Below are 27,289 nucleotides of genomic sequence, written 5' to 3'. Positions count from 1 at the left end.
CCGACACAAATCTCCCTGCCTTCTGTAAAAAGAAATTGACTCGATCTGAGGCAGGCAGTGTTTATTCAAGATCAAGAACCACCAGTCCAACAACCCTCCACAGCTGCTACACCAACTCAATCGACCCTAAAAGGACCAAGTAATTTTAGATCTTCGTTTGAAGTCGGGAGTTCTTCTGCTCCTGGGGGTTCTTCTTCTCCACAACCTGCGCATGATGCTGCGTCTTTGAGGCTTGCCAGGTTTCTTGCTCAACAAGATTCAGATCCTTTACCTCGTGGCAAATAAATATCAATAGGTGAAGGAAGTTCAGGGGGAGCAGGCCCATATATCTCAGAGCTCAAGGAGGAGATCACTACTCTTAAACAGAAGATCATCGAGAAATACGTTCTGATCGGAAACCTCGATATTCGAGTTTCCGAGCTTGAAGAAGAAAACTTTCAGAAGTCTAAACAGATCTCCGATCTCCAGCTTAATCTTGGTGCCCTATCAGCAGGCTACTCTGACTTGAAGAACAAACTTATTGCAGAATTTGGTGACAAGTTCAAGACCACAGTCGAAGAGCCTTGCGCCACTGCAGTGATCAAGTTTCGAGATAGCGATTGCGCTATTCGTCTTGTTGATGCTAAAGATCTTCTGCAGTTCAGGAAGCGAGACATACACACCTTGGTGATGCTGATTAGAAAGACTGAGTCTATGCTAGCCACAAACCAAGGGAGAGACTGTTAGGTCACAATTTGTTGGTTTGGGCTAGGCATCTATCTGTATAAGTCTGACGTGCTTCTGATTGAAGAAGACCTGAGTCCATGCTAGCTCAAACCAAGGGGGAGACTGTTAGGTCACAATTTTGTGGTTTGAGCTAGGCATTCATCTTGTATAGGTCTTGGTAGGTTTTGGGGTTTGTTATGGTGGTTGTAACTTTTGTGTGGCTGTGTGCGGTCGTACAAGTGTGTGCGGCCGTACACCCTATGTGCGGCCGCACACGCGTGTGTGGCTGTACACTGGTGTTCTGCTGGGTGTGCTATAAATAGGTTGTGTCAGTGTGTCAGAAAGTGACGTATGTGTGTGTGTTTCCCAAGGTGTACCTGACATTTATACGTAATAGATGTGTGCATGCTTGGATTAATTCTTCTTCTACTCCTTCTACACTCTATTTGATTGTTTGCATTAATTGATTACTGATTTGGATCTATAGATCGGGACTTGGATTAATTCTTCTTCTACTCCTTCTACACTCTTTTTGATTGTTTGCATTAATTGATTACTTATTTGGATCTATAGATCGGGACTGACATGTGGTTCGATTCAATTTTTTCTCACCCTTAGCATATACAATTGGTATAGCTTTCAACCCACAAAATTTTAAAGAACTAAGCTTATTCATCAACATATCATCAATGGTCATATAGGATATTGATTATGTATATATGTTAAACAATTTCAAAATAGGGAGACCCACTTCCATTGATGATTTTTTAATTTACACAGACGTGTTCAAAATTCACACTGAAAGAAGAAAGAATTGGAAATGAAGCAAAAACAGTTATAAGTCAAATCAAACTTCATCAAGCTTATATCAAATATACATCCAACAAAACGATTTTGTTAAACCAAAAAGTCCCAAGGAAAAATTTGAAAATTTGTATTGAACATGAAAATACTAATAAAACAGAAGGTATAAAGACAGTACACCTATTTTGGAAATAAAATCGCCAAGACAATACATCGATTTTGGGAATTCAAAACACGAAATTTACATAAAAAACTTCACCTTTGAATTATATAGTTAAGAGATTACACTTATTTTAGAAATAATAATCTTGTTTGGCGAACTCCAGGCTCATGATGAGCTTTTTCACCCGGGGGGGGGGGGGGGCGGGGGCTCGTCTTATAGGCGTCTGGGAATTCACTCTCTGTAAGAATAACAAAAACAAGCTTAGACATCCATACTGAGGGTTGGACCCCGATATAGCTCTCTGATGCCTATGTTAGAATGCAACATTTTGTTATTGAGTTTGTCTCAAGGAGTATTTGTTTTTTCCTTACCTCGTTAGCATGTCCCCTGGGGATATTTATAGGCTATCCATGGTTAGTAAATCCCACTCCTTAGACCAGTCCTCTACTCAGTGCCAGACTACGAGTTGTCTTTCCTCGTGTAATTTCCTTGCTTATTTTATTTGCTTTGTATTATTTGCAATATTTTTTGAGATATGATTGTGGTGCTTGCGTACGGTATATTTGAATACAAATTTGCCCGAAACAGGTGGCAATACTTGTAAAGCCGACCTTGTAGGCACCAGGATGATAGTGGGTTTCCTCGAACTACCGGCCTGGTATGCCATTAAGCCCCGCAGTCTGAAACGTAAAAGAATATTGTCGAAATATTTTTGCCATTCAAACTTTTAAAATCCATATCAGGTACTGCAGAATCCTTCGCATTCAGCGCATTAATACTTCCGCCGTCGTACGTCATCTTGCTTGCTTTGATTAGGTTTCCCGTATTAATTGCTTTAACCGGTCCCTCTGATTAATTATCGGGTAATCCTGATTATTCTTGTAGAAACTTCCTTACATGCTTTACCTTTGAATTTGCTTTTAATGTGTTTGGTATGGGTGATGACATGTCTGCGGTGGCGTCCAAAGTGGACTACTGGATGTTGGAGCGGTATAGTCATGAATATCATCTTTCTCTTGTGCTTGGGATCCAGGTTCTATCGTCGTCGTCTTCTATTCTTGATGCCCCACCTGGTAAGGTTGGATTTTATCTTCAACATCTTGCATGTGGATTGTGGTTACCCCCGTCTTGCTTCTTCTTAGAGGTTCTCTGTTTTTACAAAGTTCATCTTATCCAACTGTTTCTAAATGCGGTGTCCAAGATTGTTACTTTCGAAGTGTTTTGTGTTGCTCATGAGATACCGCTTGATGTTTCCTTGTTTCATTATTTTTATCGCTTAAAGAAGTATGGTGACTGGTTTTCTTTCTGTATTCGTCACTTTCCTCTGTCTCCGGATTTGGTTCACTCGAGTAGGAATTGGAAAAGTAGGTTCTATTGGGTCAATATATATAGCTTGTGTTTTCCATTTGTCCCCATGCTATTTTTCACTTGGTGATGACTCGGTGTCTTTGTCTTCCGATCTTCTTGGATTTTTCCTTTGTTTTCACATTTCTGTGTAAAAAGAGCATTTCTGCCAGAAGTTGTACTTACCCTGTGTCACATGAGCCCATTCTGGAAAGCCCGCTGTCAACTACCAGTGTTATCTGTATGTCATGTAGTTTTGTCGAACCTTTTTACTAGATTTAGCATCAATTACTTTGTCTTTTCTTGCCCTTGTTGTGGGTAATCTCCTGATATAAATGCTACCTTTTGGTATTTTGTCTATGCTCAATTATTATTATAGATGGGAGTAAATTCTCTTTCCAACTGACGGCTTATTTGGGTAGTGATATCCCACCCAAGTCCATTGTGGTGGATGACGTGGTTCCTGACCAAAATGTGGACCAGGTGACTGTGACACTTGAGTCGCCTCTTGCACTCCCAGGTTTTGGGCCGCATGCTTTCTCTATCAAGCAGCTATTGGATACATCTTAACCTGTGATTCGTTATGCACCTGTCAGTTCTTCTAGCTCCACGGGAGTTGTATCCCCCGTAGGTGTCTCCTCTAACCAAAAACGTAGGTAGGTTCTTTCGCATGATCAATTTGATCAGTTTCTCCAGGATATTTCGCATGTCGGCCCTTGATACGCCTCTCCTTTCTCCATTGGTCATATGGCCCCTAAACTAGCTGGTATTTAAATTGACTGTTGTGCGTCACGTATTTATGTCTATGTTGTGTGTTGTTCGTGATTACTTTGTTCTGTTTAACACCATTTTCCCAATGTTGTAGGTGGGTGTTGTTTGTATGTGTTGTTTAAGGAAGAGTTGAATGAAGCGTGCCGGTTTATAACTCGTGAAGAAAAAATTTTCTCCTCTATGCTAGGGCAAGATCTCCAATTTTTTTATGGGTTGCTGACCTTGCAAAATCGGTTTTTGGCTGCGGTCGTGAATGTACGTATTGGAAAAGGCATGAATCTTTTCAGTGAGGAAATGTTGCTCAAAGCTGGAGAGATGTATGTTATCAATACGTTATCGGGATGCTGCGGCCAAGGTAAAGTCTTTAGAAGATCAAGGGACGCTCGTCCAGGTGAAGTATGAAGCTTGTCTCCAGGAGAACAACATGTTTCGTTCTCATCTTCTTAACAAGGCTGGTATGTTTTGGTACATTGATTATTGTTGATGGTGATTGTGTTTGTTGTCGGAATCGTTGTTTTGCTAAAGTATTTTGGAAATTGATATATGCATCTAGTAACATATTGTCTCCATCCAGCGGGTGTTAAGTAGGTATCTAGGTCGATACTTGGTGTTATTAATAGCTAATGTGTGTCCTGGATTTCTTGATGTGTAGTCAATATATTGGTGGATCAAGCTATATGATTTGAAGAATAAACAAGGTTGCAGAACTTGCTACTCGGTACCTGCTCGGCCGACTACCGAGTAGCGAGTACTCGAGAGTACTCGGGATTACTCAGGGAGTACTCGGATTCGGTAATTCGTGTAGAAATAATTTTAAGAAAATTTTATATGTCAAAATCATAAGTTAAAATCACAATTTGATTGAAATATATAACACAATTAGATACACGTGAATACATAAGACCTGAAATACACATAATTGTCTCAATTCGTGAATAATTACTGAAAATTTAAGATATATATATATATATATATATATATATATATATATATATATATATATATATATATATATATATATATATATATATATATATATTGTCACACCCCCAAACCAAGGATGGCGGAAACGTCCGGGGGTGGAGGACTTCATGTATAGTATCACAACAACGAATATAATAGTGCTCAAAGTAAATACAACCATCATAAATATAATTGAAAAGGTTACACCATGGAATAAGTTTACATGTTTCAAAATCAATTACATTATGATGACAAAATGAAACATTTGACGATTTATCGTCTCATCCTCAAAATGCTGTTGGTTTTCCTGTTTCACTGATTTCCTAAGAATACAAGTAGTTTTGAAAAAGTGTCAACAATTAAGTTGGTGATTTCATAAGAGTTTGTTTGAGAAAGAAACCGTTTTCCTTGTAAAAGCGACAAAGTATGTTTCCAGAAAATCCAATATTTTCTTTATTAAGTGAAATGAATGCTTCTATGTTATGCGATAATGAACCCTAGAAAAGCCCATATATTTCCTTCTATAATTGTCCAGTGTATATAAGTTATATAAAATTTAAGTTAAATAAACCGTCGAATATAATGGGTCTGTCCTCGGTCCACAACCAAACAAGGAACAAGAAGTAAGGCGGGCCCACCAATTCTAAGTCGATTATGACTAGATTCTTATATAACTCTAGCATATACACTTAGCAATTATAGCTGAAGTCTAACAATTCTAGATGAAATATAGTTTTAACAGAGATATGATTCCAAAGAAAATCCTATATTTTCCTAATAAAAGTTATGTGGTCCTAAATCCCAGGACCGGAAATAAACAAGTATTTTCCATACTTAAAGATATAAAAGTGGTTTTAATTCGGCATAAACTCATTTAGTTTAGAAGTAAAACCCCTTTTCAAAGTAGAAGTTTCCATGTAAACTTAAAAGATTGTTAACTACCTATGTGAGTCGCTATAACCATACTATGACGAGAAATAACCTGCACAACGTTTTTCAGACGTTAAGATACTATGACTCTTGTCACCCGTACACCTGCAGGTCCCACTGTAGCTAGCAGCAAGGTGTGGGGTGTCAAACCCAATATAGATCTATACACAATTATCACGCTCTCCCTACAAGAGACTCTGGTTATAACTTACAGGAATTGGGATCCCGTACTCGAACGTACGGGGAGAGAATTGCCTCACATCCTAAGTTAACTAGTGTTACACACAGTTTGATATTAAAACCTCTTCCATGAAGGAAGTAAAATCACCTTTTCTGAATAAATTAGTGATATGAAATCCTTAAACTATTACTATTATAGTTTATTACGTAAAGATAAAAAAACCCATTTGTTTTGAGAGTAAAACCTTTTTCATGTAGTAAAAATCCATAAACTATGCTTATTGAAGTTTATTATAAGTATTCGAAATCAATGAGTAAGCCTTATCATGAATGACTAAATTTCAGTTTATGATGATAAACTAACAAGAAAATACATTCAATATTTAGAACTTATTTTTATACACTTTGCTCAACATAATACAAAGTGTTATGAAAGTTATAAGTTCTTAACTAGTTTTTAACCGTTCTGCACTGTTTTAGAAAAATCATAGAAAAATCATACGAAGTCGAAAACTGAATCCGTAAATTCTGAGAGCTCATAAATTGTGTCTAGTTTGTTCATAATTTTTATTATGATTTTTGGAAGTTTTTAACTTGTGTTAAAATGTTCATATTCACAGACTGGTCCGAATTCGTTTTTGAAATGATAGGCAGTTTTGTAAAAATCACCATATATCGTAGAAAAATCGTATGGTGATGTGCAAGTAGTCATTTTAAAGTTATGAACCTGAACTATTTGCACCTAATACAGTTTTGAAAACTAAAATGTTTAAGTTGACCAAAACAGTCCGTGAATGGAGTTGAACTTTTCTGATGAAGGCTGTTAAATGAGTTTAGTTGAGTTCTTGGTGTTTTAACTTGTATTCCTCCCCTTAAAACTTAAGAAAAACATGAAAAGATAGGGGTATGAACTCACCTTGAGTGATTTCAGTAGATGGATGATGGAGAAAAGAAGTGCTCAACTCAAGAACACTTGGGAGGTGCTTGAAGATTTGAAGATCCAACACAAATACAACGATATTTATGTAAGCAATCTATGATTTGGATGAAAGATAGTAGAATATCTAAGTGTGGGAGGAAGATACTTACCAAATGTGGAGGAAAAACCCAAGACCAGCCTTTGAATCTCAAATTTTTAGAGAGAGAAAGTGGAAGAGGGTGTTTGTTCTTCTTAAGAAAGAGTGAATAAAGTGGGAGGAGAAGGGAGGATATCTCCAGCTTTTGTTCAACATTATGGCTGAAAAAGAGTGGGAAAAGGACAATGATTGACTAGGTATGGGTGAATAGTGACTAGGGGTTGTACTATGAAGGTATGGGGAGGTTGCTTGTGTCCTTGTTCAAAGGATAAGTCAACACTCCTCCTAAATATCTTACCAACTAGATTTTATTCTTAGGCAAGGATTTTCCTCAAAATATAATTAAAATATGAATATTTGGGGTTTATTATATTAAAATACGAGTTTGGCTGAAAATCCCGCGTTAAAATCTCGAAAAACGGGCTCAAAACACTAAAAATATTGAAAACCGGGTAGGAATTGCTGAAATCCGAACTACAGGGCCGAAGGTGCGCAGGTTCGGCTCCTTAGGAGCATAGAACTGAAGGCGAGGCTCGGTTGTGCATGGGAACCGAGAGGTCTCGCAGGCTGCTCATCAGAAGGGACCGAGAGTGGAGGGGTTCGGCTGCGCAGGTGCTTCTCGGACCGAAAGTAAGAAGGGAAGAGCCGAAAGTCAGGTCTCGGTTCTGATTAGTCAGGGGACCGAAATAGACCGACCGCTCGGTCCATTTCGGTTGAGAGGGTTTCGGTTCTCAGGAGGTTCGGCTCTAAGAGGTTCGGCTCCTAAGAGGAGTTTCGGCTCCTTAAGGCTGTTTTTCGTGTAGACTTCCGTTTTCGAGCTGTTTTCGTCAAATTCAAGGGTCGGGATGCCCCGAGTGATTATAAAAAGTTGAGAGAGATTTTGAAAGAGATTTGGGAGAGATTTCTCATACTTGGAGAGATTTGGCATACTTAGAGAGATTTGGGAGAGATTTGACATTTTTGGAGAGATTTCTCATACAGAGAGAGATTTGGGAGACATTTCACATACTTGGAGAGATTTGGCATACTTAGAGAGATTTGGGAGAGATTTGACATTCTTAGAGAGATTTCTCATATACATAGAGATTTGGGAGAGATTTCACATACTTGGAGAGATTTGGGAGAGATTACACACACTTGTAGCGATTTCTCCTACTTAGAGAGTTTTGGGAGAGTTATAGTGAAAGAGATTGGGAGAGACTTCTTTTGTGACCTTTTTGAGTGTTTGGCTTCGCAACCCAAGGTTTGTACATCCCGTTAAGTCTCGTTATGATTGTTATATGCCCCTGAGGGTTAAGGAATAATGTTTTATCGAGTAGTTTCATCACTTGCCCTGATTAGGGTTTAGAATTTCCGAACACGTGAAAACTCTAAGTGATACTTTGTATTAAGATTGCGAGTTGTTCAATAAGAAACATAATGGAAACCCTAATGTACAAGGGTTAGATGAGTTGACCGGTTTGACTTGTTGACTTTAGTTGACTTTGACTTGGCTAAAAATTGACGGTTGTCACATCATCCCCCCGTTAGAAGGAATTTCGTCCCGAAATTAGCGTTTCGACTGGGACTTCAAGAATTTGGAGGAAAGATGGGGGAACTTTTCGTAGTATACGGAATTGATCTGGTGGGGAACAACCCGCTTGATGTTAAGTGACGACCTTGGAATTTCTTATTGTAACTTGAGCTGAGTCGATTTAAAGGAGTTATTGTTTTGGAATGATAGTGTATTTTACGTGTGCCTTTATGCTCTCCTCTTTATACTTGGTATTATCACTATGAATATTTTATAATGTAGTTAGCGAGTTCCAGCATTACGAATGTTTCAACAATTTGTGACGAAATTTGCATTATAAGTCCTACCAGTTCTTTTATAATCGCTTGGTGTAAACTAGTCGTATATCATTAAGATTGCAAGGGCATTCAGATGGGTGACCCCGCCTTAAGCCCACAACCAAACAAGGAACAGGAAATGAGGCGGAATCACACATTCTAAGTCCGTAGAATCTTAATGATATATGACCATAATGTTTACACCAACGTTTTTATATAGGAGGTAAGACTTATTTGGGTTTTGTCGTGTTCGCAAGATTTATGGTTGGTATACTTTATTCGATGCTAGATTTAGTAAAAAAAAATTTAAACATCGATGTCAGAAACACGTACTGATATTTATGGGCGGTTCCGGGGTGGTCTCTCCGGCAGTGATCGCGAGCACCCTTCCACCATCACCGGCATTTCGTGCACTTGGGCAGTCCCTTTTAAAGTGTCCCATTTCGCCGCACTGGTAACAGGCTGGGCTAACTCCAGTGTCGGGGACCTGGTTGATGGGTCGTGCTGGTGCCTTACAGAAACGGACAGTGTGCCCCTTTCTGTTGCAATTTTTGCAATGCATCTCTCGGCAAGCCCCAGTGTGATGGAAGTTACACTCGTTGCATTTCGGAAGGGTTCCAGCGTATCGATTTATGGGTGCTGGCGTGGCGTGGGTTGTGGCAGCATGAACAGCAACACTCTGTTGCTTCTTAGTGAAGTCCTGGGTTGGTTGGTCCTTTTTGTTGTCCCCAAACGTCCTTTTGTTGTTTCCTCCTCTTGCTTGATCCGGGATGGTTGTCGCCATGTCATGGATGGCACGATGGTCGATGAGTTGTTGTGCCAATTCCTTGGCACTCTCAAAGGTAGTTGGTCTTGAGGCCAACACGCTATCTTCAATTTCGGAGGACAATCCCCAGAGGTATCGCTCCAACTTTTTGTCTTCCGGGGTGACCATAGCGGGACAAAGGAGTGCTAGGTCACAGAATCGGGCGGTATAAGTTGCAAGGTCAGAGCCTGTCATTTTGAGGTTCCATAGTTCTTGCTCTAGCTTTTGCACCTCGCCCCTTGGGCAATACTCTTTCAGCATCCTTGCCTTCAAGTCCTCCCAACTCATCGACTTAGACACTGTAAGCGTCAGTGACTTAACGTGGCCGTTCCACCAAGTAAGGGCCCGGCCGGAGAAAGTGCGAGCTGGGAATTTGACCTTGTTCGCTTCGGGGCACGCACAGATTTCGAAGACAGATTCGGTCTTCTCGAACCATTGCATCAAATCGATGACTCCCCCGCTACCGTTGAACGGATCGGGTTTACCATTGGTGAAGTCCTTAAAGGAGCATTCTCTAGAACGCCCTTGGCTATCTCCTTGAGTGGAGTTATTAGTACCGCTCCCTGCCCGTCCTGCACCATCAGTGCTGATTTGGGACATAGCAGCTGCCACCGCGGCCGTAACCGCAGCTTGGAACATAACAGGATCATATTGGGGAGGCGGCGGTGGTGGATTTGTTTGCGTTCCGCTAGTGCGTCTAATGGACCTTCGAGGCGGCATCTTTCTGTTATAGAATTTCAAAGACGAAATAAGTATAAGTCTTTTAGTATTGGTTATTAGTCGGGCGTCGTAAAAACTAGGTTATTAGTTTTCAAGTATAGTATTTCCCGATTCTTCGAATGTGGAAAACAATTCATAACAGAGGTCTATATAAATAAACTTATGAATTTAGTAGAAATGACTCGATTGAAATCTTGTGATTTGTTCCATGCCCGATCCACCCCTAAGATCACCCAATGTATACCAGTTGTGTGTAATTAAGGTTCGATAGGCTGTTGAACTTAATGAGTCTGCCCTAAGCCCACAACCAAACAAGGAACATGACCTAAGGCGGACTTACCATTTCTAAGTCGATCGTCTCTTAATTACATATAACCTTGAGGTATATATCAAGTAATCTTAGGGTTGCCATAAGCAAATTGTTTGTAATAACAGGTTATGAAATATGTGGTAAACTCCCACTGAAATAAAATGCATGCCAATTTTTATTGATATACATTGGTTATATCCTTACCCTTTATATACACACGTAATAAATTTCGCACTTTACTGAACTATTCTCGGTGTTTCTGCTAACGTCCCTGAGACGGAGTTATGGTAGTGGGTAGAAGTAGGTTTTGTACGGGCGTTAAGATTTACTCATCACGTTGCTCGCGCGAGAATAGGGGTAGAAGGGATTGTTAATAGACGTCTAATCCTATAATTACTTATAGGGGGTGATCCTTATTAGTCACGTCTATAATCACGTAGTGCATACCAGTTATACATAATCTGAGATAGAATAGACCTTCGAATAAATGACTCTACTCTAAGTCCACAACCAAACAAGGAACAGGAAGTAGAGCAATAGTCATAGATTCTGAGTCTATAATATCTTTAATCATGTATAACCTTAGCGTATTCACTTAGTCATTATAGACCTACTAATAGGGGCCTTTAGTTTTCACATAAGTTGGTTATAGTATCACCAAATACTCCTATAGTATTTTTAATGTTTGTCTTATGTTTTCGATGTTTGTTTGTAGATAGATTTGGTAAGTTTTTAGACTTGTTGCAACGCCACAACCATTCCCGGGCATATGCTAATCACTTCTGGGTCAGACATAGTTGATCAGGCTATGTCATTCCCAGACCTGACTATACATCCCCAAGCCTACTTGTGCCATTCAACAATCATTACTTTTGTTTTGTTCTAGAATGATGCTGACCTTAGTATGTATGCATGCATGTATACTTTTAACAAGAAACTATTTATTTCTAAAAGTATAGTTATTTGAAAAATGTTAAATCAGAGACCTTAGTCCCAATGCATTTATAGTTTGTATATCTTATGTGGTTCGATATACTTAGTTCACTATAAACAATTCTCTAATACCAATCTGTCACACCCCCAAACCAAGGATGGCGGAAACGTCTGGGGGTGGAGGACTTCATGTATAGTATCATAACAACGAATATAATAGTGCTCAAAGTAAATACAACCATCATAAATATAATTGAAAAGGTTACACCATGGAATAAGTTTACATGTTTCAAAATCAATTACATTATGATGACAAAATGAAACGTTTGACGATTTATCGTCCCATCCTCAAAATGCTGTTGGTTTTCCTGTTTCACTGATTTCCTGAGAATACAAGTAGTTTTGAAAAAGTGTCAAGAATTAAGTCGGTGAGTTCATAAGAGTTTGTTTGAGAAAGAAATCGTTTTCCTTGTAAAAGCGACAAAGTATGTTTCCAGAAAATCCAATATTTTCTTTATTAAGTGAAATGAATGCTTCTATGTTATGAGATAATGAACCCTAGAAAGGCCCATAAATTTCCTTCTATAATCGCCCAGTGTATATAAGTTATATAAAATTTAAGTTAAATAAACCGTCGAATATAATGGGTCTGCCCTAGGTCCACAACCAAACAAGGAACAGGAAGTAAGGCGGACCCACCAATTCTAAGTCGATTATGACTAGATACTTATATAACTCTAGCATATACGCTTAGCAATTATAGCTGAAGTCTAACAATTCTAGATGAAATATAGTTTTAACAGAGATATGATTCCAAAGAAAATCCTATATTTTCCTTATAAAAGTTATGTGGTCCTAAATCCCAGGACCGGAAATAAACAAGTATTTTCCATACTTAAAGATATAAAAGTGGTTTTAAAATCGGCATAAACTCGTTTAGTTTAGAAGTAAAACCCGTTTTCAAAGTAGAAGTTTCCATGTAAACTTAAAAGATTGTTAACTACCTATGTGAGTCGCTATAACCATACTATGACGAGAAATAACCTGCACAACGTTTTTCAGACGTTAAGATACTATGACTCTTGTCACCCGTACACCTGCAGGTCCCACTGTAGCTAGCAGCAAGGTGTGGGGTGTCAAACCCAATATAGATCTATACACAATTATCACGCTCTCCCTACAAGAGACTCTGGTTATAACTTACAGGAATTGGGATCCCGTACTCGAACGTACGGGGAGAGAATTGCCTCACATCCTAAGTTAACTAGTGTTACACACAGTTTGATATTAAAACCTCTTCCATGAAGGAAGTAAAATCACCTTTTCTGAATAAATTAGTGATATGAAATCCTTAAACTATTACTATTATAGTTTATTACTTAAAGATAAAAAACCCATTTGTTTTGAGAGTAAAACCTTTTTCATGTAGTAAAAATCCATAAACTATGCTTATTGAAGTTTATTATAAGTATTCGAAGTCAATGAGTAAGCCTTATCATGAATGACTAAATTTCAGTTTATGATGATAAACTAACAAGAAAATACATTCAATATTTAGAACTTATTTTTATACACTTTGCTCAACATAATACAAAGTGTTATGAAAGTTATAAGCTGTTAATTAGTTTTTAACCGTTCTGCACTATTTTAGAAAAATCATAGAAAAATCATACAAAGTCGAAAACTGAATCCGTAAATCCTGAGAGCTCATAAAATGTGTCTAGTTTGTTCATAATTTTTATTATGATTTTTGGAAGTTTTTAACTTGTGTTAAAATGTTCATATTCACAGACTGGTCCGAATTCGTTTTTGAAATGATAGGCAGTTTTGTAAAAATCACCATAAATCGTAGAAACATCGTATGGTGATGTGCAAGTAGTCATTTTAAAGGTATGAACCTGAACTATTTGCACCTAATACAGTTTTGAAAACTAAAATGTTTAAGTTGACCAAAACAGTCCGTGAATGGAGTTGAACTTTTCTGATGAAGGCTGTTAAATGAGTTTAGTTGAGTTGTTGGTGTTTTAACTTGTATTCCCCCCCTTAAAATTTAAGAAAAACATGAAAAGATAGGGGTATGAACTCACTTTGAGTGATTTCAGTAGATGGATGATGGAGAAAAGAAGTGCTCAACTCAAGAACACTTGGGAGGTGCTTGAAGATTTGAAGATCTAACACAAATACGACGATATTTGTGTAAGCAATATATGATTTGGATGAAAGATAGTAGAATATCTGAGTGTGGGAGGAAGATACTTACCAAATGTGGAGGAAAAACCCAAGACCAGCCTTTGAATCTCAAATTTTTAGAGAGAGAAAGTGGAAGAGAGGTGTTTGTTCTTCTTAAGAAAGAGTGAATAAAGTGGGAGGAGAGGGGAGGATATCTCCAGCTTTTGTTCAACATTATGGCTGAAAAAGAGTGGGAAAGGACAATTATTGACTATGTATGGGTGAATAGTGACTAGGGGTTGTACTATGAAGGTATGGGGAGGTTGTTTGTGTCCTTGTTCAAAGGATAAGTCAACACTCCTAAATATCTTACCAACTAGATTTTATTCTTAGGCAAGGATTTTCCTCAAAATATAAATAAAATATGAATATTTGGGGTTTATTATATTAAAATACGAGTTTGGCTGAAAATCCCGCGTTAAAATCTCGAAAAACGGGCTCAAAACGCTAAAAATATTGAAAACCAGGTAGGAATTGCTGAAATCCGAACTTCAGGGCCGAAGGTGCGCAGGTTCGGCTCCTTAGGAGCATAGAACCGAAGGCGAGGCTCGGTTGTGCATGGGAACCGAGAGGTCTCGCAGGCTGCTCATCAGAAGGGACCGAGAGTGGAGGGGTTCGGCTGCGCAGGTGCTTCTCGGACCGAAAGTAAGAAGGGAAGAGCCGAAAGTCAGGTCTCGGTTCTGATTAGTCAGGGGACCGAAATAGACCGACCGCTCGGTCCATTTCGGTTGAGAGGGTTTCGGTTCTCAGGAGGTTCGGCTCTAAGAGGTTCGGCTCCTAAGAGGAGTTTCGGTTCCTAAGAGGAGTTTCGGCTCCTTAAGGCTGTTTTTCGTGTAGACTTCCGTTTTCGAGCTGTTTTCGTCAAATTCAAGGGTCGGGATGCCCCGAGTGATTATAAAAAGTTGAGAGAGATTTTGAGAGAGATTTGGGAGAGATTTCTCATACTTGGAGAGATTTAGCATACTTAGAGAGATTTGGGAGAGATTTGACATTTTTGGAGAGATTTCTCATACAGAGAGAGATTTGAGAGACATTTCACATACTTGGAGAGATTTGGCATACTTAGAGAGATTTGGGAGAGATTTGACATTCTTGGAGAGATTTCTCATATACATAGAGATTTGGGAGAGATTTCACATACTTGGAGAGATTTGGGAGAGATTGCACACACTTGTAGCGATTTCTCCTACTTAGAGAGTTTTGGGAGAGTTATAGTGAAAGAGATTGGGAGAGACTTCTTTTGTGACCTTTTTGAGTGTTTGGCTTCGCAACGCAAGGTTTGTACATCCCGTTAAGTCTCGTTATGATTGTTATATGCCCCTGAGGGTTAAGGAATAATGTTTTATCGAGTAGTTTCATCACTTGCCCTGATTAGGGTTTAGAATTTCCGAACACGTGAAAACTCTAAGTGATACTTTGTATTAAGATTACGAGTTGTTCAATAAGAAACATAATGGAAACCCTAATGTACAAGGGTTAGATGAGTTGACCGGTTTGACTTGTTGACTTTAGTTGACTTTGACTTGGCCAAAAATTGACGGTTGTCACACATATATATATATATATATATATATATATATATATATATATATATAGTAATAATCACATGTGTGTGTTAAATAATAAATCATTAAGTGTATTATACATATTAATCTTGAAATTCTTGATTTTTTTTCTCTTTTTATGACAATTTTGAACCTTTGACTAAGTTTTACCGAGTTGGCCGAGTTTGACCGAGTAGGCCCGAGTAAGACCGAGTAGGCCCGAGTTACAGAGATATTGACCGATTTCTGACCGAGGTTGATCGATTTTTGACCGAGTTTGACTTAATCCGATTTTTTTTTTGCCGAGTTCACAAAACTCGTCTCGGTGGAGGGCCGATTCCGAGTACTCGGCCGAGTAGGCCGATTTTTACAACACTGAGAATAAGTGAATTCTTGTCTTAAGCGGGTAACCTTGTTTTTGAGTAGTGCGACTCGATGCATAAATGTGGTCGGCAGATCGGGCTACATCTTGTGATGAATAAGTGTTTTCTTGGGCGAAGTGGGTAGCCTTTGTGTCGAGTAATGATATTCAATGTATAAATAAGTGTAGTCGGCGGCTGAGCTACATGTTTTGAAGAATAAGTGTATTCTTGGCCTAAGCGGGTAGCCTTTGATTCGAGTAATGATACTCAATGTATATGTAAGTGTAGTCAGCGGGCCGAGCTACATGTCTCGAAGAATAAGTGTATTCTTGGGTTAAACGGGTAGCCTTTGTGTCGAGTCATGATACTCAATGTATACATAAGTGTAGTCGGCGAACCGAGCTACATGTTTTGAAGAATAAGTGTAATCCTGGGCTAAGTGGGTAGCCTTTGTGCCGAGTTTAGGATACTCAATGTATACATAACTGTAGTCGGCGGGCCGAGTTACATGTTTTGAAGAATAAGTGTATTCATGGGCTAAGCGAGTATCCTTTGTCTCGACTAATGTTAATCAATGTATACATAAGTGTAGTTAGTGAAATGAGCTACATGTTTTGAAGAATAAGTATATTCTTGCTAAGCAGGTAGCCAACTGTTTTCTATTCGTTAAAAAACGACCGGTCTTGACATAATTTTGTGATAACGCGTATGATACATATAAGGTCTAATGATAATATTTTCTGCTTCTGACATCTTCGTGCCGATCGTTGTACCAGCCCATACTTAGTTAAACATAGTACTTCCTAAGTTTTTGACATGTCGTGTTCATGTTATTATCTCTCCCTCCATTGTCTGTAAGACATATGATCCGTCATATTTGCTTCATTTATTATGTATGGGCCTTTCCATGTTGGATGTAGTTTTCCATGCGGATCTTGCCTATTGGCTTCATTATTCTGTAATACCTTGTCGCCTACTTTGAAACAATGACCTTTGACTTGTTGGCTGTAATAAATCTCTAATTTTTTTTATAATGTTTCTGACGTATTGCTGCTACCTCCCTTCGCTCCATGGAAATATCCAGATTTGTTCTTATGTTATCATCATTACTGTCTATATCCAGGTTTGTCGTTCGATTTGTAAGGATAACCAATTCTAATGGCAATGCTGCTTCTGATCCGTAGACTAAGCTATAGGGTGATTCTTTTGTTGTCGTTCTTGTTGTTGTTCGGTATGCCCATAACACGCTTTGGAGTTCATCCACCCATCCTCCTTTGGTATCATTTAGTCTTGTTGCTAGGCCATGTATGATTGTCCGATTGCTGACTATGGTTTGCCCAATTGGTACTAGATGTGCCACTAAAGTGAATCTTTGGTTTATTCGGAGCTCTTCACACCATTCTCGGAAAGGGTTATTCGCAAAATCTGCTCAATTGTCTGAAATTAATGTGTGTGGTACTCCAAATCGGCAGATGATTTTCTTCTAAAAGAATTTGATCATGTTCTCACTTGTAATTGTGGCCAATGGTTCTGCCTCGACCCATTTGGTGAAATAGTCTATTGCGATCACTAAGAATTTGACCTTCCCGGGTGCTTCTGGGAATGGTCCGACTACTTTTATTCCCCATTGAATGAAAGGCCATGGGCTACTGATGCTAATCATTGGTGTTGCTGACTTTCGTGGGATTGGTGCATATTTCTGGCATTTTTCACAATTGTAGATCACTCCTTCTGTGTATTGATACATGGTCGGCCAGTAGTACCCTACCCGCGATACTTTGCGTACTATTTTCCACGCTCCCTCGTGTGTGCCTGCCACTCCCTCATGCAACTCTCGTATGAAGTATTCTGCTTCCTTACCGTTTACACATCGCAAGCGAGGTGTTAGATACCCTTTTTTGTGTAATATGTCTTTGTCCATTACAAAGGATGGTGCCTTGACCCTTAGCTTCTTAGTTTCCTTGTCATCCGTAGGTAGCTTGCCCTTCATTAGGTATTCCATTATTGGCTTCCACCAGTCACCTTTTTATGATATTATTGATATTACCGGCTTTTTGTCTATTGCTTTTACTTTTACTATTTCTACCAATATTTTCTTGGTTAGATGGGGAAAAGTGGATGATTCAAGCTTACTTAACGCATTAGCACGTTTGTTTTTCGATCTCGACACATGTTCTAGTCTGAAGCTCTTAAATTGTTTTGCTAATGCTTTCACTTTGTATGCATATTGCGCTAGATTTTGTCCTTAAATTTCATACACGTCATTTGTCTGGTTGGCGATGACCATCGAGTCTTTAGAGGCATGTATGTGCTCACACCCCATCTTAATAGCCAATTGCAACCCTGCAATGAGTGCTTCATATTCTGATTCATTGTTTGATACTTAAAAGTCGAATCTTAACGTGTAGGTCATTTCATCCCTAGTTGGGCATGTTAATATCAGGCTAGCTCTTGCGCCTTCTATACAAGAGGATCCATCATAACATAATCTCCATTGATTTTCTTGTGTTGCATTCATATCTTTAGTGTTTCTATCTGATTCAAGTACTAATGACACTTCCCTCTGGCCCGCTATTTTGGTGATAAAATCTACCAGTACATGTGCTTTTACGCTGTTTGTGGCTTGAAAATGATTTCGTGTTCTCCAAGTTCCATTGCCCATTTAGCCAGTCTTCATGACTTTTCCGGTTTCAATAGCACTTTTTGTAACGAGATATTTGTGAGTACTTTAATCATATGTGCGAAGAAATATCTTCTTAATCTTCTTGCTGAATTGACTAGGCATAATGTTAGCTTTTCCATATCTGAATATCCCATCTCTGCTCCTTGTAGTATACGAATTACAAAATCTATGGGTACTTGTTTTTCTTCTCTGTTTGCCACTAATACTGCATTGGTTGTCGTTCTAGATGTTGCTAAATACATGGTTAAAACCTCACCTGGTATTGGTGATGTCAAGGTGGGTAGCTCAACTAGTGCCACCTTGAGTTTGCAGAATTCTCTCTCAGCTTCTTCCGTTCATCGGAAAGTGTTTTTATCCATTACTCTTTCCCAAAGATACCATCCTTTGTGATGACATGCCTTAGGAATTTTCCTTCTTCTTTCCTAAAGATACACTTTTGAGGATTCAACTTCATGTTTGCGGTTCTTAAGTTAGAAAAAGTTTCTGCTATGTCCTACAGAAAACAGTTATCATTTCTGCTCTTCATGACCATGTCATCTACATAGACTTTGATATTCCTCCCGACATGTGGTTCAAAAACTTTGCCTCGTAACCTTTGGTATGTTGACCTGCGTTTCTTAATCCAAATGACATTTTTATATAAAAAAATGCCCCTCTCTCTGTGAAAAGATGTTTTTTCTTCGTCCCCTTTAAGCATGTGTATATGGTGATATCCTTTATAAGCATCCAAAAAAATCATCCATTTGTGCCCGTGTAAGGACTCGATTTTTTCATTAATTGATGGTAACGGGTAGCAGTCTTTTGGACAAGCTTTGTTTAAGTCCGTGACGTCTATACACATCCTCCATTGTCCATATCCTTTTTTAACCAAGACCGGGTTTGCTACCCTGGATGGAAAAAAGCGAATCTCGTAGTATCCCTGCTTTTACTAATTTGTTTACCTTGTCATTTATTGCTTTATTCTTGTCTTTTGATTGTCCCCTTTTTTCGTCGAACTGGCTTACTTCCTACTTTATCGTTTAGTTTATGTTCAACCAGTTGTCTCGGCACACCTGTCATGTCTGCTACTTCCCACGCAAATATATCAACATTTTGTTTTAAAACTATTATTAATCCATTTTTTAATTCACGTGGTAACCTGACTCCTATCCGCACTCCTTGGTCTGCATATTTTCTATTGATTATGATTTCTTCTAACCTGTTACTTTTTTGTGTTGTATTGAACTCCATTGCTCTCGCCCTGCTTTCCACCATTGCAATGGATTCCACTTGTAATTTACTATATATCATTCCAAATCGGTTTTTCGTTTGGAATCGAATGATACCATGAATCGTGGATACTATCGCTCCGAACTTTCTCATTGCACTTCTTCCAAATATTAGGTTGTATGGCGATGTTGGTTGTATGATTGTGAAGATTATCGTATGTGTATTTTTGGCTTGTGTTGCTTGATCCGTTAAAGTTAATGGGACGGACAATATCCCTTTTGGCAAAACAAAGTGTCTCGCAAAACTTGTTAAATTCCATGCTGGTTGTTGCATCCTTTTTGTTATTTGTTTCGGTAGTTGTGAGAAGCGATGTTCGTACATGATTTCGGTTGAACTCCTACTGTCACAATATATCCTATGAACGCATATGTTACATATTTGCCTTTATATAAGTACCGATCCATCTTCATGAATGTGGTGAATACGATCTAATTCTTTATCAAACAAACTATGTAGTTTGTCAGTATCCTTTAGCCACGATGGGTAGCTCATTTGTGCTACTTGACTATGTGGTGATCAGGTATTTCCTCAGTATGTCACCTTAGAGTACCTATGATATGGATGACGCCAATGTTGATATGGCGAGCTACAGGTACATAATGAGATCTTTCACCCAGGGGGTGTCGTCTTATAGGCATCCAGAATTTCACTCCGCATAAGAATAAGAAAAACTAGGTCAGACAGCCATACTGAGGGTTGGACCCCAGTATAACTCTCTGATGCCAAAGTTAGAATGCGACATTTTGGTATTGTGTTTGTGTCAAGGAGTATGTGTTTTTTCCTTACCTCGTTAGCATGTCCCCTGGGGATATTTATAAGCCGTCCATGGTTAGTAAAGCCCACTCCTTAGATCAGTTCTCTACTCATTACCCGGTCTGTGAGCGGTCTTTCCTTGTGTCCTTTTTCTTGCTTATTTTATTTGCTTTGTACTGTTTGGCATATTTTCTAAGATACGATTCTGATGTTTGCATACGGTATATTCAAATACATATTTAGCGAATGAATGTTGAACTTCAATACTTCCACATAGGAAAAAAAACTTGAAACACCCATAAATTATTGAAAGAAAATGAAGTTTATTGAAACTTTACCTTGAATTTCAAGCATTGCTTTTTGGATTTAATTGTAAATCAAGATCTCACAATAAAATCAAAAAACGTGGAGAGTGGGTAGGTGTGAGAAGAGAGTCTGATAATTGGTTTATTGCATGCTTGCACAATTCAGAGAAGACAGTATTGAGCGACTGTGCATCAGTGATGATCAAGTGAGAGGGGAAAGAAGGAAGCTAAGATCGTTCGTAATGCATATAACGAAGGTGTTCATGGCCTAAGTGGCTACAAACCACGACCATGCACACCATACCGTTGTGTCGTCGTCGGTTGTGGTCGTGGTGATTCGTGAAGCTCAAAACGACTTACAACGACCAATGAGACTCGTTCTTTCCCTTGACCTCCCTTGACCTCCCTTGACCATGTTAACGACTAGTTTTCATATTCTTAATTGTTGCTTTTAAAAAAAATTAATGTAATGTCCTTTTTAATTTAATAAAAACATAGTTTAAAAATATATGTGTTTATTGTATTTTTATTGTATTTTTTATTTAAATTTAGTTAAAAAAATGATGTGGAGTGACGTGTTAGTGGTAGGTATCACATGGTTTTAGTGGTAGGTTTTGATGATGAGCCGACACTCACCACTATATTGGTTACTAGTTAGTGATGACCCACCCTTTACATTTCCTCATGTCCCTTGTTTCCCTCACAACATAAGTAAACAAATAGAGGATATTGGAGAGACCAAACCAATTGCCTCCTTTCACCTTCCATTGTCGAATTTTCAAACTCTCAACAAGCCCACCATTCTCGCCTATGCAATCCAATCCGGCGGTGGCTTTAGGGCCCGTGAAATCAAATCCTTCAATCCATCATATTCCTCGACCCTGACATGAACCCTAGACTCAGATCAATTATTCATTCAAAACTTTTAATAAAAAATAACACAAATGTAATCAACTAAAAGAGGAGCGCATAGAGGTGGTTGTCGGAATCTAGAATGGAAAAGGGAAGAACATTGCTAATCACTTGGGCGGAGTGGAAGTCACGACGATCTGATGTTCTTTCCCTTTGTTCTTTTTGTGTATGTTTGTTCTCCTTCTTCAATTTTACCATGGTATAAGACGTCACCACCGGAGGTTTCTCCATATGCACTAGGGTTTAGGCCCCGCCACTCGCTCTCCAATTTTTAGTGGTATTTTGTTAGCCCTAATTGAAGGAGCAGGAATCATGCTTACTAAATTCCTTTAAGCACAACAGCCTGCACCGGTGATGATTGAAGAGCCATCACAACCACCTCACAATATGCCTTTAAGGCTCGAGTTTCCTAATCATTGCCGTCCCCAGGAAAGGCTTAGTGTTGATTTGAGACTGAGGGGGTGTTTGGCTTATCTTTTGAGAGGCTAAAAGTCCTTTTAGGAAAAGTTGCAAAAAGTCAGGTTTTCCTGACTTTTCCAAAAAATTCATTTTCCTTATATCCAAAATCCAAAAGTAGCTTTTAAAAGTGCTTTTACTAAACATCTTTTACCTTTTATCTTTTACTAAAAGGACTTTTGGCCTCTCAAAAGATAAGTCAAACACCCCTGAGTGTTACAAGAAGAGAGACCTTATCGGAGCAAGGGAAGAGGAAAGGGAGACAAATACCAAGTTTAAAGTGTGGTCGTGTGGGGGGTGGGTCATTTAGGCTATATAATAAAATAAAAAGATTTAAATAAATAAGAAAGATTAAAAAATTAAAAAAAATATTCATTAAAGGCAATATAGACTTTTTTTTACTTATGTTAAGGACCAAACGCGCAACAAAAATATGTTATAGGGACCGACTGTGTTAAAAAAAATACGGACCAAGCGCGCAGATTACCCCAAATCACAGGGACCATCTGTGTAATTTACTCTTCGTTTTATAGTATTCACAATTTAATAAATGAATCCTATTACAAAATTTATAATTTATAGTTTAATATTCACAATTTAATACAGAATTTATAGTTTAATATTCACAATTTCATTTATAGTTTAATATTCACAATTTAATACATAATTTATAATTTAAAATTCACAATTTAGTTTATAGTTTAATACAGTAAATGGTTGGTTCTTATGGTTCCAATCTTTTATAGTTAGAGGGTGTTTATTACTAAGTTATAAAAATATTTATTGACTTTGAAAAAAATCAATAAGTCTAAAAACAATGTTTGAGAAGCTAATAAGTATTTTTTAAATAACTTTTTTATTACCTCAAAATGTGAGTATTCAAAAGTCACACTTTCATTACTTTTTAAAATAAATTGTAGCTTATTAGATTAAAAAGACAATAATACCCCCAAACATATCTACCCATTTTGGTCATTTACTCATTTTACGTATATGTAAAAATACTAAATAAGCATATATATATATATATATATATATATATATATATATATATATATATATATATATATATATATATATATATATATATCAATTTTTATCATTTTACATTTATATAGCCATTTATAAGCCAGACATTTTTTAAAAAATAGCTAATCAACTTATACGTTCATGTCATCATATAATTTAATCTAAATATTTTTTTTAATTTTTTTTGTCATCACATAAGTCAATAAACAATTTTTATAAAAAATAAAATAAAATACTTACATGAATTGAATAAGCAATTCCAACCCCCCCCCCCCCCCCCCCCCCTAAAAGTTCCCTATCATTTTAATATGTTAAAATAGATTTATTTATACATTATCTGAGAAACGCTATACATTGTTCTTGACTTACGAATACCTATGAACGTACAACTCCTACAAATAAATATACGGTGAGATGTTTTTATTTATTTATTTATTTATTTATTTTATATGAGTAGTTTGATTTTAAAAGTAACAAATATTATATGGCATATGATCATATGATCTAACGTGTAAGTTTGTAATATGAAACCCGTTCAAGTTTCATGGGCCAAAGCTGGAAACGAGCATACTACAAATTAGAAGCCCGATCTTAGGAGACTAGCGCATTATACTAGTTTGTACTTTGTAGGCAAAACATTTCGTTTTTCTATTTTATTATTTTTATTTTTATGAATCTTATTCTCAATTTTCATTTAGATATCTTACGAATAATTGGTAATATGCATCGGGAACTTATTATGAGTTGATGTTTAAACAATTTATATTTTTATCTCCTAGTTCATTGTACTAGTTTGTAGGCAAAAAATTTCCTTTTTCTATCTTATTATTTTTATTTTTATGAAATCATATTCTCAATTTTCTTTTCGATATCTTACGAATAATTGGTAATGTGCATCGGGAACTTATTATGAGTTGATGTTACTAATACATGTAAAGGGCACCAAACAATTTATATTTTTAGTAATGTCAATTGCCCGATACAATCAATTGTTGGTGTTATATTTCATATCCAAAAGGAAATTTTACCAAAGACAAAACTGTAAAAATGGTCTATTTGGTTTGTCAAAAATTGCAATTTTGATCTAAAAAGTTTTGGACCAACACCATCGGTTCAAAACTTTGATTTTGTTGTGAGTTTGGTACTTCTTTTTTAAAGTACTTAAATTGACAAATTTACCATTCTTGTTTTGTGTTTTCCTTGTTCTTTTATTACAACAATTAAAAGAAAAAAAGTAAAAAATAAAATACTATCCTACCCCCTCTTACCCCTCCCATATCTTCCTATTTCTCTCTTTTGATTTTCATAAAAGAACTACCACATCAACTTCCAACTGCTAGAAAGTTATATACCACCACAACCAATTGTCGGAATGTCATCGTCCATGTCGGAATAGGCCCTCTTCCTTCTGATTTTCAAAAAAAAGCAAATTCTACCATCACCACCGGTCGGAAGAAAAGAAAGTCCTCCATTTTCGTTCGTAGGATATAATCACTGCTAGCGTTGATGCAAACCCTAACTCCGATCTGCAACTCGATAATGATGATGGTTAAGGGTGACGACGGTGTAATTCGATGAACACGATGATTGAGGGTGACGACACTACAAACCCAAGCTTTGTAAATCCGAAGATAACCTCCATGGCTGGAGGCGAGCTGTATTTTCAAATGGTGGTGGTCCAAAACCCTAATAGGATTTCGAGATACAAATAAGCAACATTTTCATCTTCATCTATCTGGATTTTTGGTTTGCGATGTGAATGGTGGAGTTTCGGCGACTTCATTTTCATAGTGTCAATCTTGTACCCCCTGTCTTTGTTTTTTCCTACAAAATGTAACACCTCAAATTTTAAACCAAAATTTTCATTTTTAAAACTTCCAAAAACATATTTTCAAAACCAGATCAATTACAAGTCATTTCAGAACACAAATGTCATAGTTATCAGAGTACATAAAGATCATGTCCCATTACTGAATTCCCAATGCATGTGTATAATCAGACCTTCGCTTTCCCACGGTCCTGCTGCAACATCCATAAAAATTGAGTCAATTTAAAACCTTTTCATCCAATTAGAAACTATTAATTATTACAAAGTGTTTTCAAAATATTTTCATGCCAGAGTATCCCAAAAATCAAAATCATAAAATGTGAGAAGCTCTACGATCACGCCTTTGTCTTCCTGCGATCATCTGATGTACCTGAAACCAAAAATAAAACTGTAAGCCCGAAGCTTAGTGAGTTCCCCCAAAATACCGATATATAACAAATAGCACATATAATAACAGCATGTAATGGGTCCACATCACTAAAGACTGGATTACCCCTGAGCCCAGAGTATGAGTCTGGCTTTCTCTACAGGCCCACAACTCATATCTGGCTTGCTCCCTCAGTCCTTGGACTGTAACGAAATGACTAGCCCTCAGTGCGAGTCTGGTATGCTCTCCTGACTCACCGAGTCCATGCAGAAACTGGAAGGGTTTTAGTATACTACAACATCCTATGGTGCACATACAACCCTAAATACCTTGGATCTATGTTTTCACTAATTATACATGCAAATGGTTTCCATGACATTAAACCTATAACTAGCATACAATTTGTCATAAACAATACAAGATACTAGTTAAAGTAACATACCTTTTATGTGGCCTGAAGTCTTGATGTATTTGGTGTTGCTTGAAAGACTTTGGCCTTTAAGAACTTAGTGCCCCAAGTGTTGCACCTCAAATGGAATCACAACTCACCTAGAACAAATGTGACTCTTGAGAGAGAATTCCATGCACCCAAAAACACCTCCAAGGACTCCAATAGCTTCTTGTGGCATTTTTAGGCAATGGCCTACATATTTATATGTGGGATTTCAAGGGTCATGGTGTCACACCCCCAAACCAGGATGGCGGAAACGTCCAGGGGCGGGTGACTATCATGTAGTGTATCATAACAGTTGAGTATAAATGATCAAAGCAAACACAACCAACATATATATAATTGAAAAAGTTACATCATTTGTACGTATCACATGTTTCAAAATATCAATTACAATATGTTGTCAAAAGATTTGTTTAGATGCCTAAGCGTCCCATCCTCAAAGCCAGTTGTTACCTGATTTACTAATTTCCTGAGAATACAAGTTATTTGAAAAGAGAGTATCAACATTTAAGTTGGTGAGTTCATAAGAATTTGTAGGTATATTTGTAAACCTTTTCTATGAAATGTAGTAATGTTTGTTTTCTGGAAAATCGTATATTTTCCCTAAAATGAGATGTGGCCTTAAATGAACCAAGACCGAAGCATATAAGTAATTTTCCTACTTTAAATGATGTTATGCAGTTTTGTTTGTATATAAAACTGTTCGCGTAAACTAAAAGTGTCGTTGTTGTTTTATGTGAGTTTTCATTTTTATCTTATAAGCATGCTTGATTGACCAAGACTGCCTTGTTCGCAACGTTCTTCAGGTGTCGATTTCGTTATGACATTTGTCACCCCTAGACCTGCTAGTCCAGCTGTTGCAAGCAGCTAAGGTGCGGGATTGTCAGTCCCAGTATAGATCTATACACAACTATCACGCTCTTCCTACAAGAGACTCTCATTATATTTAACAGGATTTTCGTGTGTACTTTATAAGGTACCGTGAAGACAAAACTCACCAAATTTTGATCAACGAGTTTACATGTTTTTGTGCTAAAAATGTTTGTATAAATGATCATCCCCTAAGACTGGGATAGCTATGAAAAACGACGTGAAATCTTTAGATATGCATTTGATAATATTTTACCATTTGCTCAACGGGATACAAATGGGGTAAAGTTTCGTAAACTATATTTATATATTTTTGATGCAGAAGACAAGTTTTTAAACAAAACATATATATGCAAATGGTTATGTCTATATATATATATATATATATATATATATATATATATATATATATATATATATATATATATATATATATATATATATATATATATGTATAAATTTTAGAAGATGATTTAGTATGTTTCGTAATTGTTGTTCATATTCTTACGTTTTTATTAGATACTTTGCATGAAATAATCCTTAAGTTTGAAAGTAAAAACCTTTTTGTACTTATCACTTTTGTTAAAATTGTAATTAAACATATTTAAATGATTGTGTTTTAACTTCCTTAATGTATAAACCTTGCTCAAAAATGTTAGAAGGTGTTAATAAATCTATAAACCACTTTTGACAG

Source organism: Lactuca virosa, chromosome 4 (assembly GCF_052849685.1).
Source record: "Lactuca virosa cultivar CGN04683 chromosome 4, Lactuca_virosa_CGN04683_v6, whole genome shotgun sequence".
NCBI classification, from domain to species: domain Eukaryota; kingdom Viridiplantae; phylum Streptophyta; class Magnoliopsida; order Asterales; family Asteraceae; genus Lactuca; species Lactuca virosa.
The sequence above is the reverse complement of the archived record's forward strand: the minus strand, read 5'-3'. Positions refer to the sequence as shown.